Here is an 18666-nt window from a genome sequence, read left to right on the forward strand (position 1 = left end):
TATCCAAAAGCCAGACAGATGAAGCCTTACCATCTTTGACTTCCAGCCTCCAGAACCATAAAGCTAAACAAACTTCTTTTTTTTAAACCTACCCCATCTTGAGTATTCTGTTATAGCAACAGAAAATAAACTAAGGCATTAGCTATACTTGCCATACTGTGCAACAGATGGAGATTTTCATGCAGAAGGTCCACTAGAAGGTGCTTCCAGAACACCTCAAGACAGAGCAAGCAGGGTTAGGTAGAGGATAGACTTGAACCGGGATTTCCTTTGGGAAGCTGTGTAATGAGAGACCTCTAGAATGGAACTGAGAGATTCACCTTTGTATCCCTGCATCAGTGAGTTGGGTCCAGGATCCCTATGTCCCTTCTGCTGAGGCTAGTGCATCTGTCAGTTTTCCATCACTGTGGCAAAATGCCCGAGATAAACGACTTCTCAGGACAAGGTTTCCTTAGGCTCACTGTTTCAAAGCTCTCAGCTCATGGTCACTTGACCACATTGCTGTGGGCTTGTGGTAGAACAGAACGCTACAGTGGGAACATGTGGTAGAGCAGGGCTACTCACTTCACAGGAGCCAGGAAGCAAAGAAAGGGGAAGAGGCCTGATGTCTAATAGCCCCATAAGGGCATCATCCCAATGCCCGAAAGACCTTCCACTTGGTCCATCTCTTAAAGTTTCCAAGTCTCCCAAAAGCACCATGGTTTGGGACCAAGTCTTTGACACTCAAGCCACTGGGGGATGTTTAAGACCAGAACCATGACAAATAAATGACCATCTGGTTTATACAGCCTGCACTAAGGAATTATTTTCAGTCTCCAAAAGCATCCTAAGTTCCAAGTCAAGGTTTACACCCTGTATTCCTGAGCACCCTCTGTACAATGAGCTGCCATTGACCTTCACTCAAGTTCTGTGAGCCGGAAGGCCCAGCCCTTCTCCACGGTCTCGATTGATGGTGTCAGTTTCCTACCTCGGCTCCATCTCTTCCTCAGACCTGGGTTCTGTCTTCAGCTCTGTCTGCCCTTCCTACACTCCCTCCATCTCACCCTCTCTCTCAGTCCATCTCTTGCTTCCACCCCTCTCCTAAGACTTCTAGAATCACTTTTCCAGCACATGGATGGTCACCTTCCTCTGAGAAATCTCAAACCCTATTGGCTCCGCCCTCCCCCTCCCCCTCCCCCTCCCCCCACCCCCATGAACTCAGCTTTGCCTGCTCCAGGCTGTCCTCCAGACTTCCGAAGTTTCCAGCACCTCCGCTCCCCCAGGTCTCTCCCTCACAGGCTCCTTCTCCCGCAGCACAGCTCTGAGGACCTCTCTGTTTGCACTTTTTCCTTTTTCCACTCACCCAGTTCATTTCTCACAGATGTTCTCGTCATCGCCTCCTCTCAGCCCCTCCATCCCACTGCCTTAGTCCATTGCTTCAACAAAATACCTGAGACTGAACAACATAGAAAGAACTGAAGTCTGTTTGGCTCGTTTTCTGCAGGTCAAGAAGCCCAAAATTGGACAGTCATGTCTGACAAGGGCCTCACACTATTACAATGTGGTAGAAAATGAAAGAAGAAAGTTATTGCCTTCAAGAAACAAGGGGGACATCATGCTATATAACAACCTCTGGTCTACACACACGCACACATTCATGCACGTGTATACACATGAACACATCCACACACATGGACATACACACAAATAAAAAATAAATAAATATACCCTGCTCTCTGGGATAACCAGTCCAGGGTGGGCCCATAGAAGCTGACTTCCCAGAGAATTAACCCTGTTGTGTGAGGGCAGCATTAATCCCTCCAGGAGCCCTGACCACCCAAACACTCTGAAAGGTCCCACAGTCCTCAACCCTAGGCACCAAATCTCAGGAAGTGTTTCGAAGGAGACAAAACACGGCCAGACCACAGCCCCAACTCATGTTCCCTCTGATAGCCCATTCTTAGCAGCCAGCTGGGTACTTAGAGTGCGGTGCCTCAATAGCCAGGAACTTTCAAGCTTTCCCTGCCTCGCATGACTGAGTTGTCAACTTCACCGGATTTAGAATCAGCTAGGAAACACACCTTTGGATGTGTCTAGGAGGACGTTTCCGGGGGAGGTTTCACTGAGGGAATATTGGAATCCGGACCAGATAACAAAGAAAAACATAGCAAGCCGTCTGAGCACAGGCCCATCCATCCATCCCTCTCCGTTTCCTGACTGCAGACACAATGTGACCAGCCACCTCTGCATTTGTCACTGTGCCTTTCAGTCTGTGATCCACTGCACGCTCACACCGTGAGCCAGAACAAACCCTTCCTGAAGGTGCTCTTGCCGGGTATTTTGACACAGCAAAAAGAAAAATACTGAAGCAGTGGCTAGCCTTGCTCACTGCAGTCACGGCCGGCCGGCTAAGTGCGGGTTGTTCCTCTTGGTAAATCACACAGGGTGCTCGCCCGCTGCTGGGCAGCTGGGGTCAGCAACTCTGCTCCTTCACCCACTGGCAAAGACTGGGCCTTTGCTGTCTGCTCTTCCATTGTGTTCCAATCTAGAAGAGATCTGGCTTTTCTTTGGTTCCAAGGAGGGTAAAAACGATGGTCCACGGGATTTTGAGAGATGTCTCTTGTGCCACAAGGAGTGATAAGTGGGAGGCTTGTCTCTGCAACCCATGAAACCCCTCAAGGATTTACTTCTTCCGGGATCCTGAGATTTCCCCCACCTCATGAGGACCAATCTAAGTCTGAGACGGGGATTATAGAGTGAGTGGGTGGGACAGGGATGGAGGGCCAGCCCCTCTCCTTCTCCTCCTCCGCCCCACCCCCACCCCACAAGTTTCCCGGGGCCACTTCTGCACTACTGCCAGGACCAGGAGCTCCGTGTGCTCTGAATTGGAAGAAAAAAGAAAAAGAAAAGCCAGCTCTAAACAAAGAGCAGCCGGTCCTCGCCCGCCCCGGGCCTGTGGGCGCGTCCCCCGCCGCCGGCCAGTCTGCGTGAGAGGGGCGCAAGGCAGCCTGCCGGAGAGGCAGGAAGCGCGGGGGACGGGTAGACGGCTGTGGCCAGGACAGCCTCAGTCACCACTCCAGGCTCCTGATCCTTCGCTACATCCAGCCCGGCTGTTGTGGCCTGGTAAGTACAGGTGGCGACGGAGACTTGCGCGCCGCTGGTGGGACCGGCACCAAGTGCCAAGGGGATGTCCTGGAAGGGCTCCCCCAGCTCAGCTGCCTGTCTCCAGCAGGACCCCCACAGGGGCTCGGTGGGCTTGAGTGAGGATGGGACAAGATCTCACTGGACCTGGGGTGGGTGCTTGTGTGGGTGTCACACTATGCTCAGCAGAAGGGGGTGGGGAGAGGTCGGTACTACTCTAAATGTCTGCCTTGCCTTTCTGCCCTGGATTACTGTTAACTTCTCGCTGGGCCTCTGAGAGCCTGGGCCATGCAGCATGCCCCTTACATAACTGTCTCTCCAGAAAAAGTCCCCCTCTTTGTTCACCCCAAATGCCAGGGGCTGCCTCCTGTTTGTTAGCTGAGGCAAGGCTGCAGGACCCCATGAAAAGCAGGGTCTGCTAACTGCTGGCAGCTGTTGAGTCTAGGACACTGGGGGATTGTTCCCGGGCAGTGTGTCTTCCCAGGCTGGGCTATCCATCAGGCCCCAGGGCCCTGCTGTGCATTAGTGGAAATGGAGTTCAGCAGGCCTTATCACCTGTGTGCACATGCTGACCCCTGTGCCTGCAGCTGACTGCCTCCCATGCTAAGGAGAATAAAGAAGATTCTGGGATGTGTGGGTTCCCTGTGTACCTTGCAGTGCTCACATTCGTGAACTAGCCGGAAAGTAAGGGGGAGAAGAGCTGGTGGACCTCTTAACTTGGTCTAGACCTCAGAGGGCACAGGAAGAAGCAACCAGAGGCCTCGGCAAGAGACATATATTGGGGCAGGAGGTTAGAGGGGCATCAGAAAAAGAGGCAACTTCTAGAAAATTCCTAAATGTACTGCAGGGCATAGGGTGGTGGTGAAGGGGTGGGGAGAGAATGAGGGGTAGTATGGAGCCAGATTACATGTTCTGTGTTTAATTTATGAATCATAATGAAAACAGCTGGTGGAGTTTGGCACCCCGAGTTTAGACCAGAACTTAGTAGGGAATTTAGCTGCCAAGACTGTGTCACAGCGCTGTGTCCCAGAAAGATTATCAGAGTTCCATGGCTTATTGTGCACGGTGGGGCCAATAACTGTGGTCCTGCTGTCTCCTAGGTGGTTGGAGGAACAGTGTGGAGAATGTCTGGGATGGGACTTTAAGGCAAGGGGATGGTGCTGGGCACACAGGTGCCAGTTGGTGGCTGGGAATGCCCTGGTGGTCTGCAGCTGCTTGGTCTGTGGTGGTAAAAAAGCTCAGCACCAGAGGGGTGTCTGTCTGGAGCCTGTGTCTGGACTCTTGGTTGGAAATGTGGAAACTACAGACAGGCTTCCCACAGTTTCTGTGTAAATGTCTTTGGCAGCCCAGAAAAGAAGCTGGCTTTGATGGCCTTCAAATCCCCCTGGGAGCCTTACTTCTTCAGAAAGCATGACTCCAGGAGAATGTGGGTGATTTGGTCTGCCATCTTGCTTTTGGCTTTAGAACTCCCTACAGTTTGCTCCCCAGAAAGTAGGAAGTGAAGAAGTTGGTTCCCCAAGGCCAGAGGATTGGGGCATTACCTGAAGAATTCTGACTTTTGTGGATCAGGGACTTCAGAACCAAGTCCAGTCTGGGGCCAGGGTAAGGCAGTGAGAGGGTTTCAGCTCCGCATTGATATGCAGACGGCACCAGCACCAAGACATGGTTAGGTGGCTTATGGCCCCTGGATGTCACCTGCCGCAGAGACCTCTTCACATGCGGTAGCTATTTAGTTAATGTTTGTGAAAAGAAAGAACCCTGGGTATTGGGGCCTAGAAACCCAGAGTAAAGTATTGTTTAAAAAAGAAAAAAATCACTTTCAATCTATGGGTCTGCTTCCCATTGGTCAACATCAGGGTATCTCCAAGCATCATTCGGATCTTGGCTCCTGTGTCAGCCAGTTCCTTGAGGCCTTTCTGGGTCTCCCATTTGAAATAGCCTGTCTACAGCTAGACCCCAACATCGCAGTGTATTCCACTGACAGCAATCACCACATTCTAAACTTACCTTTGCTGCTTGCTGTAGTGTAAGTGTGGAGAATTACATTATAATGTATATCATATTATACATTGTAATATGTAATTATACATTATACAGTATATTATAATTACATTATAATAACAAAAATACATTATGTTTGTTATATGTCAGCTTCCAGGTAGGATTTTCTTTGACCATGGAGTCTTACCACACAAGCTAGAAAAACACCATACCTAAGGCTTACAGGCATGTTCCCAGCTCCACGTTAAAACATTCTATTGTAACTAGCCATTAATAGCTATTTAGCCTTCGAAGAGGACCTACGCAGCAACGCAGCCCCTCCCCACACAGAGTGGTTATTCTGCAAACCAGGGGTGGTCATGGCATCCATCCTAGGCTTGTTTTTATACACCTGGTTTTGGTTCCTAGGATGTTCAGTCAAAATCAATATGAAAAGAATTCTGCACACGTTCAGCATTGAGGTGCATGTGGGATGGGCATGAGATGGGGAGGAAGCATTGAACAGCAACGAGGTGGCCGAACTATTCACAGATTTAGGGTGGCTGTATCTGCCCTTGTCCTCCCTGAGTGTGTTCCCTGGCCGCACTGCCCAGATCGCCCACAGTCATTTTCTTTGAGCAGAGGGCAGTGGAGGGAGAGCCTTTCCTCAGAGCCATCTCTGAACTCTAAACCAGCCATGGGAAGGAATCCGGCCTGCAGGTACATCAGCATGCTTCCTGGTGTCTCGACTCTCACCCCCGGATAAAGCAATCACTCATACTCTCTCTTCCTAAAAACAAAATGGCACATGAGGATGTGACCGCTATGTCCAACGCCACCCCGCCACCCCGCCCCCAGAATAGGCTCATCACCAAGTTGAGTCTCTCCCAAACTCCTTGGGAGAGCACGCCTAGCCATACCTGCAGTGGAGAAGCAGGTGGCATTGTTTCATCCTGGGTGGTTTGAGAGAGGGGGAGTTGACCAAAGAGAACTGGAATGTTCTGTGAATTCCTTTGGGCTGCCAACTTTGCTCCTTGTACCTGGTCCTGTTCTAGCTGATCCTTGTGGGCCTCTGGGTTCAGATAAAACACCACATACAAGGCAGATAAAACTGGGGAGGTGACTTGCATAGCACACATGTATTACATGGATTCATCAAGTGTCGACCATGAGCCTTGAGCTTCTGGGCCCCAAGGGATCTGTGAAAACACAGCTGCTTCTCTCTAAGCTCCAGTCACTGACATATTTTTAACCTCACTCCCAGGAAGAGATGAAAAACAAGCAGGGTGGAAACTACACCACACACACACACACACACACACACACACACACACACACACACACACAGAGCCACAACTGGGGCACAGAGAGGCATTCTGGCTCTGCCCTTCCTCCTGTGTGACCTTCTGGGTGTCCCCTGACCTCACTGTGTGATTATTTAGTTTTCTCATCTGTAGATCTGAGAAGTGATCTCCTCTAGTGAGGTGTGTGGATGGCGGAGTACAGAGGGAAAGCATGGCAGAGGGCTTGGGTTCCCATGGGTGACCACAGTGGAGTAGACGGATGAGGCAGGCAACTACTGTACATTGTGGCTCGTATGGGAACGATGGAGTCCTGGGAATTATGCATAGACCAGTCTTCATCTCCCTGGACATCTTCCCTGGTCCCTGCCTGTTGTAATTTGAATGAGAATGGCCCCCATTGTTTCATATGTTTGAATGCCTGGTCCCCAGTTAGTGGAACTGTTCAAGAAGAATTAGGACATGTGGCAGTGTGGCTTTGTGAGAGGAGGCATATCACTGGAGGTGAACTTTGAGATTTCAAAAAACCCACATTAGGTCCAGTCTCTGTCTGTTGGTCTGTCTGTCTCTTTGTCTCTGTCTCTCTGTCTCTGTCTCTGTCTCTCTCTCTGTCTCTCTGTCTCTCTCTCTCTCTCTTTCTCTCTCTCTCTTTTTCTCTCTCTGTCTCTGTCTTTCTGCCTGCTGCCTAAGGATCAGGATGTAAAGCTCTCAGCTACTGCTCCAGCACCATGCCTGTCTGCTTCCTGGATGATAATCATGGATTAACCCTCTAAAATTGTAAGCAAGCCCCAGTGAAACGTTTTCTTTTATAAGAGTTGCCTTGGTCATAGTGTCCCTCCATAGCAATAGAACAATAACTAAGACACTGCTACTCCTCAGGCACTCCTGTGCACCTGTGGGGTACAGCTGCCTTTCAACAGCCCCATCCACCTTTTCCACAGCCCTTCTTGAAGGCTTGTGATCTCCAGGAACTGGCCTCTTACAGAGGGTTCTGAAATGTGAGCAACTTCTCTGGCAGGTCCCTGCTGTGTTCTGGAGCAATGAGCAGGCTCCCTTTTTGGCAAAGCCGTGGGATGACCTCTCAGGGGTTCTCAATCCTACCCCAACCTTGGGATTCTTTCTTCCTTTGTCAACATGGAGTTCATATTTTAAAAGATCTTTGTTAATCAACTTTTAATACATGCAAGATATTTGTTTCTCTAGTTTAAAAAAAAACTTAAAAGATTCAGTACCTGGTGGTTTCATTTTACTATGTCTGTTCTCTTTTCTATGTTATATTGTTTTCATTTTAGACAATCAGTTTACACCATTCACTAAGAGGGCAGGTGTGAGGATGTTTAAAGAGAAGAAAAGCAAATGGGGAGGGGAGAGAAGAAATTGTCCAGTATGTCTGAGGCTTGCAAAAATGAAGAAAATTAGGTCAGACTGTGAAGCCCATTTGGCGGGTAAGGGTCTCCGTTTCTCTGAGTGTTCTTGAAATACCGCAACGAGGCTTATTTCTCAGAGTTGCCTCTCTGAGAGCATCAACCTCCCTGCACTTGAAAACCACTGTCCTCTTCCCTGGCTTTGAACTTGTGTCCCTCAGCATCAGCTAGAGATGGGATCGGATGGTTGGTTCTTTTAGCCCTATCAACTAGCACAAAGTTTGGCTCAAGGAGGTAGTATCCACTAAATGCTCATGGCACGGACATTTCAGGAAGAGTGCCAGTCATCACTGAAGATATGTCTTGGGAAGAGTTCTTTCACTCATCAGAGCCAGCTATATAATCTGGGGGAGCCAGTGCAGGCTGGAAACACAGACGTCTACTCCCTTGTGCAGGAGACGCCAATAAAAGCACAGAAACCAAAAGCCTTTCCTTTCTTGCTTGCTCTCTCTGGGCTTGTCATGTTATTATTTCCTGGTACTAAATGACATTGAGTAAAGAAAGATTGATTGTAAGTGACCAGCATAACTCCTGCCACCAACCTTTCTACTATGCAGTGCCCACTTAAAAGGCAAACACTGAAGCATTTAAGTTGTATGTGGATTCACCCAAATCCCACAGTTCAGAGATCATAGGTGTGTTTCATTCTTACCAAAAGAGTAGGAATGAGCTGGGTGGTGGTGGCGCACACCTTTAATCCCAGCACTCGAGAGGCAGAGCCAGGTGAATCTCTGTGAGTTCGAGGCTAGCCTGGTCTACAGAGTGAGTTCCAGGAAAAGTGCAAAGCTACACAGAGAAACCCTGTCTCAAAAAACCAAAAACCAAAAAGCAAAAAATAAAAAATAAAAATAAAAAAAAGAGTAGCAATGATGCATGAAACCAATTCAACTGTAGTTCACATCCTTCTACAGACACAGTTGGTGGTAGCACTCAGCCTTCTGCTCTGAGGAGGAAGGAAGTGCTGAGGAGAGCTATGGATCTGTCGGGCACTGTCTTCTCACCCACTGTCTGTGCCAGCTTCATTTGTGGTGTAAATAGCTGGCTCTCACAGGAAGCCGTTCATAAGGAAGACAGGGCATGGTAACCTGCTTCTCAGGATGCTGGCCTTGCCGTGTGCATTAGAAGCAGTTTCTGGTTCCAGCACAGAATCTCAGAACTAACCCAACCTTTTCTCTGTTGCATGTGAAACGTCTTATCTTCTATGGACTCTTGGAATTCTGGGCTCATGGGCAGCTATCAATGTTGTACACGTGGAACAGCATGGAAGAGTGGAATGTGTGTAAATGTGTCCCTTTCTCATGTCTATGTCCCACTGGATCACTGGATTTCACTAAAAAAGAACAAGTTCAAAGATAACATTGTTAAACATCTCAAGGTGTCAACAGCAGAGCAGTGAGCCCAACACAGGCCCCTTCTGAACCCAAGGCAATGGTGAGCCTACTCTGGTTGCACAGCCATGAAGCTGCCTAGCCCCATACTTTGGCCTTGTTTGGGGTCATATTTTAAGATGCTATGCTGGCTCATTGTATGTTAACTTGACACAAGCTAGAATCATCTGAAAGGAGGGAACCTCAATTGAGAAAATGCCTCCAGAAGATCTGGCTGTAGGGCATTTTATTAATTAATTATTAATTAGGGAGGGCCCAGTCTATTGCAGGTAGTAACATCCTTGTCCTGATGGTCCTGAGTTCTATAAGAGAGCAGGCTGAGTAAGCCATGATGAGCAAGCCAGTAAACAGCACCCATCCATGGCTCCTACCTCTAGGTCCCTGCCCTGTTTGAGTTCGTGTTCTGATTTCCTTCTGTGATGAACAGTAATACAGAAGAGTAAGCTAAATGAATCCTTTCCTCCCCAAATTCTGCTTTGGTCACGGTGTTTCAGCACAGCAATAGTAGCCCTAACTGAGGCAGATGGTATCCCAGTTAGGGCAAAACAAACCCTTTCAGCAGAATGGGAACATGGTGCTTCCATTTCTATGTCTGAGTCTCTGCCTTTCCGATGTCATTACTTACATTTGTGTTGTGTGTGGGGCGGGGGCGGTGCCTGCCTAGCATGTCCTCAATGTCACTAAACATATACATATATACATACACAAGAAAATACATACACAACTCAGAAGAAGGTCCAGTACAGTGGCACATGCCTATAGTCCCAGCTACTCAGGAGGTTGAAGCAGTAAGATTACTGGAATTCAAGAATAGGCTGTACATCATAGCAAGCCCTCTCTCAAAACAAAGCTCCCAGAGAAAACAATAAAGGGTAGGGATGGAGGTGAGCAGCATTGTACATTTGGTCTGAGGTTTGAAACCTACTGAAAAGTAAAATCTCCTCACTCTTGGCCTTCGGGATACATGCTCCTTGTCTGAGCATGCTCACTTGACCTTCGGGATACTTGCTTCCTGTCTGAGCATGCTCACTTGACCTTCGGGAATGCATGCTCCCTGTCTGAGCATGCTCACTTGACCTTCGGGATACTTGCTCCCTGTCTGAGCATGCTCACTTGACCTTCAGGATACTTGCTTCCTGTCTGAGCATGCTCACTTTTGCACCAAGGCTGAAAACACAAGAGGGATGAAGGCTTTGTCATCAAGAGAATATTCTTTGGGTTAAGGAAAAGAGATGAGCAGAGAAGGGGCCATGAAAAAATAGCACATAACTTCAATTTGGGGGTGCTTTGTATACACACAGAGCCCTAGAGCAGCTGGCTTTCTAGAAGATGATAACTCTTCTGTGAAGGGGAGAAAAGCATGATACAGGAAGTGAAGAGCACAAACACAGGAAAGGGAGGGAAACAGAGGTAGGTGATGACCTCACTGGGCAGGTGGCTCAGGGCTTTCAACTCAGGGCAAAACTAAAATTCTATTCAAGTTCTAGAAAGCAAGTACTAGTATAGCGAAAGGGGGGGTGTGATTTAGGGGGGAGCACCCTCCCTTTTTAATGTAGAGAGGAAAGCAAGACTAGAAAAGGCAACAATCCAGAGAAATGGTGCAAGTTAAGCATGGAGAAGCCGTGTTACCGGGGCCCCCGTTTCAAGTGCTTTTCTAAGCACTGTGATGAACTATCTGACAGACGTGACTTAAGGGAAAAGAGGTCCATTTTAATTGTCTTGTCAGGGTGGGCTTTGAGGTCTCAGATCCTCAAGCTAGGCCTAGTGTGGCATGTTTGACTATGCCCTCAAACATTCATGTTTCAAAGGGCGTAGTACGTCATGACCATGAGCATGGCAGCAGATTCTCCTGTCCCTGGCAGTGGAAGGACCGAGGCTGCCGGTCACATCATAGCGCAGACAGGAAGCAGAGAGCTCAGGCAGGAAATGGGGCTAGGTGGTAACCCTCAGAGGTCCACCACAGTGACCCACCTTCGCTATGTTCTCCCCACCCCAAAGGTTCTATGATCTACCAAACAGTGCCACCATCTGCACACCACGTGTTCAGACACATGGACCTGTGGGGCATTCCACATGCAAGCCATGGCCCCATCTGCAAAACGGAGATAATAACTGTGCTCTAAACATCAGACATAATGATGCAGACTCCGTGAGATAGATTATAACCCCAGCCCTCTGGATGAGGCAGGAGAATTGAAAGCCAGCCTGGGCTACATAGGAAGATCTTGTCTCAAAAGACAAAATGTAAACAAAAACACAAAACCCATCAACTAAACAAACACTGACTTTGTAGGGCTATGATGATTATACATGTAAGAAATGATTTTTTTCTATCAAAGGCAGGTAGCCTACCAAGGATCAATATTGCCTAAATATCTCTCATCTTATAACATGCCTATGTGCCCAACCACTAAACATTACCGAGCTCTGTCACATCTTTCCCCTTCAAGATCCTACCAATGGGATGTGACACAGACCACCTGTGTTAGTGTCTTAGTTTGGGTTTTATTGCTGTGAAGAGACACCATGACCACAGCAACTCTTATAAAGGAAAACATTTAATTGGGGCTGGCTTACAGTCCAAAGGTTTAGTTCATTATGGTCATGGTGGGAAGCATAGCGGCATGCAGGCAGACATGGTGCTGGAAAAAGAGCTGTGAGTTCTACATCTTGATCCACAGACAGCAGAAGTGAATGCCACACTAGGCCTAGCTTGAACATCTGAGACCTCAAAACCTGCTCTGACAGTGACACACTTCCTCCAACAAGGCCACACCTACTCCAACAAGGCCACACCTCCTAATAGTGCCACTCCCTATGGGCCAAGCATTCAAACATGTGAGTCTATGGAGCCATTTCTACTCAAACCACCAGAGTTAGGGAGGAAAGACAAACAGCATCTTGGTCATGTACACTCACTAGCCTGGTTTGAGTCATGGCATACTCTTTTTACAAAAGGAAATTGCCTTGCCAAGTAACTCTCACTTTGTTTGTATGTTTCTTTATTCAATACTAAGGATACTCACATACATCCTCATATAAATGATTCATAAACTACATTGTTGGAGGATGGGAGTCAGGAATCTGTCCTTCCCATGGAGGGAGGAGAATAGAATCTCTCCACCAGTGGACAGGCCAATTCTCCTACTTCTCAGCATGTACTCTACGCATGTGAATTATTTCAGGGGAGTTTAGAAGTTATGTTTGAACCCTAGCATTGAGCAATAAGTACCTCCCACAAGTTAGTAAATTAAAAGATAAACAGGGGGCTTCATCCTCACCTGGGACATGCAGGTAGCTTCCTAAACCTTAGAAGCAGTGGGTAATGATGATGCAGGGATGGTGGGTTACACATGATCAGGGGACAGATTTCAGCAATAGCCAGGGTGTTCTAAAGCCATGTCTTTTGTTTTGGGGTAGAGTTAGGGTGACTATGATTGTTTTTGGCCAGTGGCCAGGAGAATGTGTTATTTCCTTGCCCAGAGAAGTCAAATATCTTTTTAAAAGACAAATATCTATATGCTTGGCTCACCAATAAAAGGATTCAGATACTTTTCTTAGGAGTTACAAAGTCCCTAGAAAATACGTTTCCAATGACTTGAGATGGAACACCATGGTTTATTTACCAGGAGCCTAAGCAGTTTCCACGCTCATCTCAATGAATCACAGCATCTTCTGGACTTTAGACCCAGAAGATTCATATCTGAGTCCCAAAGTGAACACTCAGATTGAAATTTAGACACAAGACTGTTCTTGCATTTGCATGCACAGACACAGTCTCACGAATCTATGTTGTGAGGAGACAGCGAACTGAACCAGGAAGCTGGATTCGTGGGATCCTTGGCTGAAGAGGTAACCCTGACTCGGCAGCACCCCTGAACCTGCCAGGTCTGGTCTTGTCCCTGAGGCATGGGCCTTCTCTTTGGAATGGGAAGGCTTGTCTATTGCCCCTCAAAGGAGAAGAGTGTCAGTGACCCTTAACCTCAGGTAAGGGAGCCTTTGGTTCTGTGGAATCCCTCAGAACCCAATCAGTGGTAACATTTTTCACATGACTGAACAATCACACACACACACACACACACACACACACACACACACACACACACACACACACTCCTAGGAAGGAAGGGTCTTGTGGCTCACCACTAAGCCATAGTGCTTTATTCCAGACATAAGACAGACACTATTTGGAAAGTAAATGAGAAATTGTACAAATCCCTCTGTCTGGGAAGAAAGATGACTTTCTGTGTCATTGGGACACTTTGTCCAATTCCTATCACCCAGAGTGTGTGCCCATCTAATTCACAGCCAGCAGGCTATGAGTACACTTAAGCAAGGAATAATGTATACATGATGAAAGCCTGTGGGGTTAGCCTTCCTTCTCCCCATAGTGTACCTGAAGTTTTCTCCAGTCCTGCCTGGCCACAGTCAGGACAAATCTCTCTCACTGCCAGTCCCGCAGCCGCTCAGACCCAACCAAGTAAACACACAGAGACTTATATTGCTTACAAACTGTATGGCCGTGGCAGGCTTCTAGTTAGCTGTTCTTTTATCTTAAATTAACCCATATCTATTAGTCTATAAGTTGCCATGTGGCTCGTGGCTTACCGGTACCTTACATCTCACTTTTCATGGTGGCGGCTGGCAACGTCTCTCTGCCTCAGCCTTCCACTTCCCAGAATTCTCCTCTCTCCTTGTCCCACCTATACTTCCTGCCTGGCTACTGGCCAATCAGTGTTTTATTTATTAACCAATCAGAGCAACACATTTAACATACAGAACATCCCACAGCACCATAGTGCACATAACGTAGAAACTGGGGCCCCTTCTTGCTGTGCTGAAACTGGGGGGATTCTGGGTCTGGTAAATTTCTAGGAGGTGTTAACACCTGGCTGCAGGGTTTGGAACTCCTGCCTCTGATGCTTCATTGCAAACTCTGCCCTCGAGAGAACAGTGCAGAAACAATTGGAATGGCGCCCAACAGCCATCATGCTGTGGTTACATGGACTCAGAGCTCGGGGCCCCAAGAGTCAATCCACTCAGTGCCCTCAGCTGAGGACAGGGTCCAGAAAAATGTGGCAACAGTGTGGGTCCATCCAGGGGCTGCATTTGGGAAAGAGAAGTGATCCAGCACCCATCCTTAGCCTATTGGTGCTGGGGTCCAAGCTGAGGGCCAAGCACAAGGGATGGCTGTCCAGAAGTGTCCTGAAAATGTTACGGTAAGAGAGGCGAGATGCAACAGACCATAGGACATAGGACATTGTGGATAGGAAATACTCAAACTAAGGAAATCACAGACAGGAAGCCGAGTAGAGGACCCCAAAGGCTACAGGAGGAGCTGAGGAATGAGTACTTCAAGGTGTGGGTGTTGGTTTTTTTTGCGGTGCTCTTACCCTGCAAGGAAACGTCATGAAACACAACAGAATCCACTAACAAGAGTTTTATTAAGATAAGGGAGAGGGACAGATGTGCACAGGCCTGCAGGAAAGACACGTGAGTGAAGTGGGGCCAGGAATCATGCTGGCTTATAAAGGCTGGGCTGCACCTGTGCACACAGGCCCATGTGGCTATTCCACGCATGCGCGTAGATCACATGGTTGCGCTGTGCGCTTTAGGCAACCACGCAAAGCCACAGGGTCCTTGTCACGCGAGACATTTTGACCCGGAAATGACTAGGCGGAAGTGATTAGGTCCCACCAGGCATGCGTGACCATGCCTAACCGTGGGGGCGTGTTGTGAATCCATGTCAGTGGGGTTTCCAGCTTGGGTGATGAGAAAGTTCTAGAAATGTAAGAGGATGATAGCTACTCAACATTATGAATGTATTTCATGTCCCTGGATTGTATGTGTTAAAATGGTTACTGTGGTCAATTTTATATTTTGTGGATTTTGTCACTATGAAAATGGATGAGGTGGGTGTGACTGAAGCCCAGAGATAATAGCAGCAGCTTCGCAGGTGACCTCATAGGTGTCCTTCAGCTCGTGCTGTGCCCGGAGTCATTTTAACCTTGGACAATATGCAGTGATAACGCTCATTAAGGAATCAGAAGGTAGGATCTCAGAGTCCTAGAGCTGAGGTTGTGTTGTGATCCCGGCTTTGGGGGAAGTGCGAGGGGAGGAGGAGATAGTGACAAGAGAAGCTTAACTTGGAGGGGTGCTCAACACCCCCCCTCCACCAGCAAGGCTCCACCTGACTTAGTCTTATATATTGAAGTCTACTGAAAAAGTTGTTTGAAGAACATACTTCCAGAACACCAACCAGGTTTTGTCAGGTACAAATAAACAAACTGAGGCAGAGAAAGGGATAGCACCCCGCTCCCTTTTTAGCCAGTATAGAGCAGAAGGAACCCCTGATACTCAGCCTTCGGCTTGCCTACCCCCATCCTGCCGTGAGGTCAGTGGACTTCCAAACAGTCCCATAAGGAGTCCCTTCCTTTGGTAATCCTGTGAAGTGAGGACTTCCCTCAGCCCCTTCCCTCTCCTGGGGTCCAGGAGCACACACACCCCAAACTTCACCCAAAGAAAGAAGCAAGCAGCTCCTGTAGGTATGGGGCTTGAACCCTGCCCAGCCTGGACAAAGAAAAGAGTGGCTTTTCCTCCAAGGAGATGTAGCTCCTTCCAGTGAAGACAGTCAGGGATATTATAGCATAGGTACCTCTCTGAATGGGGGGAAAGCATAGGCTCTATCTTCACTTGAATGATGCTGGGTTTGTTAAGAGTGCTCAGTCTATGGCAAGGCTCCTAAGCTTTCCGGAGTGTGGTTGAAGCTTGGCATGTTCAAATTCAGTCTGCTGTGCAGCAGTTTCTCTAGGTGGGGGTCAGAGTTTGCCTTCTCATCCTAAGTTTCCTCCACTTCCTTGGCTGGATCTACACATGCAGTTGCCAGCCTGGAGCAGTTGTTAGGGACTGATGTGGTTGCACGAGGCTGGGCTGGACAGCCCCTTGTGGGCTCTCTGTTATGTCCAGCAGAGCCACGGGATGTCGATTAACGTATGCCTGATGGTCCCTTCAGATAACAGTATTTTTCAGAACTCATTTAAATGAATGCTCATTTCCCACCCCTGGACTCTGATAGGCACTTGAGTTTATTTACCTTACCCTCCTAAGTGGTGATTCTGATTCCTACCCCGGGACCAGAGGTGACAGATCCCCATTGCTTATGAAACCCAGGTCAGGGCTCTGAGCCTGGTATACACCCTTCTCCAGCCCCTTCTCCTATAAACCATCGCCAAAGTTCCCTCTTCAGCACCCCTGTAAGTACATCTTGGCCTTGAACCTCCTACACTCTGCTAAAGTGATATTACTCTGCCCGCTGCCCCAGCTTTGAGTGTTTGGAGGTTATTAGAGACTGCCTCATTAATTCTTTTCAATCTCTACCACCTTAGCACATATGTACACATATGGGGACCTTAGACATTTGGTGAGTTAATAGACTAATTATCTAATCTCAGGGGAAACGGATACATAAATAACTTCCCCATGCTAAGTGAGGAGAGGCCTGAGGCAGGGAGGTGAAAGGGCGGATTCCCAGGATGCTCACTGAGGAGGATGCAAAGGGGGGCGCTGGGACTGTGAAGATGAGGGATGAACATTGGACAGGTAGGTGGAAGGTCCCTTCTGAGAGGATACCAAAGGGCTAGAGGGGTGGCAGGGAAAACCAATGACTCTATTTTGAATGATTGTGGTCCTGGGTGAGCCTGGATCTTAGCAGGCTCTAATAGCCGTCCCTAAATTTCCCTGAACAGAAATGTATTTAGCCACAGTTCTGGAAGGTAGAAAGTTCAAGTGTATGGCGATGGCTTCTGGAAGGGGCCTTTATGCTATGTCCTCTCAAGCCACAGAGAAAAGGGTACAAGGAGATGAGGGGCAGTGAGCAAGAGGAAGCCCAATCTTGTTTCACAACAAATCCACAGGAGAAAATTAGCCCACCCTGTGAGAACGCCATTAATGGGCTCTTGTCTGGTCCTTCTCCGCTGTACTGAGGATTAAGCTTCTTACACATAAGCTTTGGAGCCATCTTCAAACCATAGCAATTAAGGCTTATTAGAGGCAAACAAGAAGCCTCTGAAGAAAATGGAATCATGAAACCAGTGAGGACGTCTCTTAGTCACTGTTCTGTTGCTGTGAAGAGACACCATGACCAAGGCAACTCTTCTAAAAAGAAGCACTTAATTGGGGGCTCGCTTACAGTTTCAGAGGTTTAGTCTGTCATCATCATGGCAGGGAGCATGGTGGCATGTAAACAGGCACTGGAGCAGTATCTGAGACCTGTCCTGTCATCGGATGTAAAGACAGCAGGCAGATACTGGGCCTGGCATTGGCTTTTGAAACCTCACAGTCCACCCCCAGAGACATATTTCCTCCAGCATGGTCAAGTCTACTTCAACAAGACCGCTCCTCCTAATCCTTCTCGTCTTCCCCAAAGAGTGCCACTCCCTGGCGACTAAGCATTCAAATGCATGATCCTATGGGGGCCATTCTTATTCAAACTACCACAGGCCGCTTCAGCGGACCCCAGGGAGGGTGCTTCAGAAGGAAGGTGTGGTCGGGTTGTGGCTCAGTGGCTTAAACAGCGAGTCCAGCACTCATGAAACTCTGGGTTCCATCCCCAGCACACACAAGAGCAAGGGGTTGGGAAATGAAGGTGTGCCGGTGTCTCACTTCCATCAGAGAAGACCGAAAAGTCACTTCCTTGGCTGTTAGATGTAACTCGGGGAATCATGGAGTGGTGAACTTCAGACAGCAGTGAGTTCTGAGTGTCTGGACGAGGGAATGACCTCCGACCTCAGTGGTGCAGGAGGATTAATCTTCAATGTCAGCTGGCTGGGTTTAGAATCACCTAGGAGACATGCATCTGGGTGTGTCTTTGAGGGTGTTTCCAGCGAGGCTTGACTTAGGAGGGAGGACCCACCCTGAGTGTGGGCAGCACCATCCAGTGGGCTGAAGTCCTGGGCTGAATAAAGATGAAAGGAGAAAGGAGGAGGAAGCCAGCTAGACTCTGTCTCTCTCCCTCTCTCCCACCCTCCCTCCCTCTCTCCCTCCCCTCCCTCCCCTTCCTTCTCTCCCTCTTTCTCTCCTTGCCCTCCCCCTCCCCCCACCTCATGATTATGGACACAGTGTGACCAATCACCGCATACTTCTGCCACCATATCTCTCCACCATGATGGAGTCTATCCTTCAAACTTCGAACCCAAGTTCCCCTTCCTTTGTTGACTCGCTTCTGGCAGATATGTCACCATAGCAACAGGAAACGTGATACCTCATGGAATACTAGAGGGAAGCAGGGCCTGGGGCCACCTGGGAGACCTGAGATACAGGGAGCATTGCGACCAGACACAACTTTGAACCTTATACCTGAGCTCACACCATGGCTGTCATTATTTCTAATGGAAGTCTAATTCCTCACATCTAGAGGCAGAGCCACAGTAGAATTTCATTTCTTCTTTTTGAGAG

The 18666-nt window shown here is 48.3% G+C and overlaps 1 protein-coding gene across 4 annotated transcripts in view; it reads left to right on the forward strand.

Annotated features, from left to right (window-relative positions):
- The first annotated feature begins 2807 nt into the window (after positions 1 to 2807).
- Positions 2808 to 18666, forward strand: part of Tspan11 (tetraspanin 11) — a 67663-nt gene continuing 51804 nt past the window's right edge. For 2 of the 4 annotated variants that reach the window (XM_052720428.1, XM_052720430.1), the window contains exon 1: positions 2811 to 3102. The gene's annotated coding sequence lies outside the window, so the exon portion shown is untranslated. Of the gene's footprint in view, positions 3103 to 18666 lie in introns of all 4 variants that reach the window. The other 2 variants (XM_052720431.1, XM_052720429.1) reach the window with 2 other exon arrangements.

The sequence above is a fragment of the Peromyscus californicus genome, unplaced genomic scaffold, assembly GCF_007827085.1.
Source record: "Peromyscus californicus insignis strain IS unplaced genomic scaffold, ASM782708v3 Scaffold_6__1_contigs__length_162567912, whole genome shotgun sequence".
NCBI lineage: Eukaryota > Metazoa > Chordata > Mammalia > Rodentia > Cricetidae > Peromyscus > Peromyscus californicus.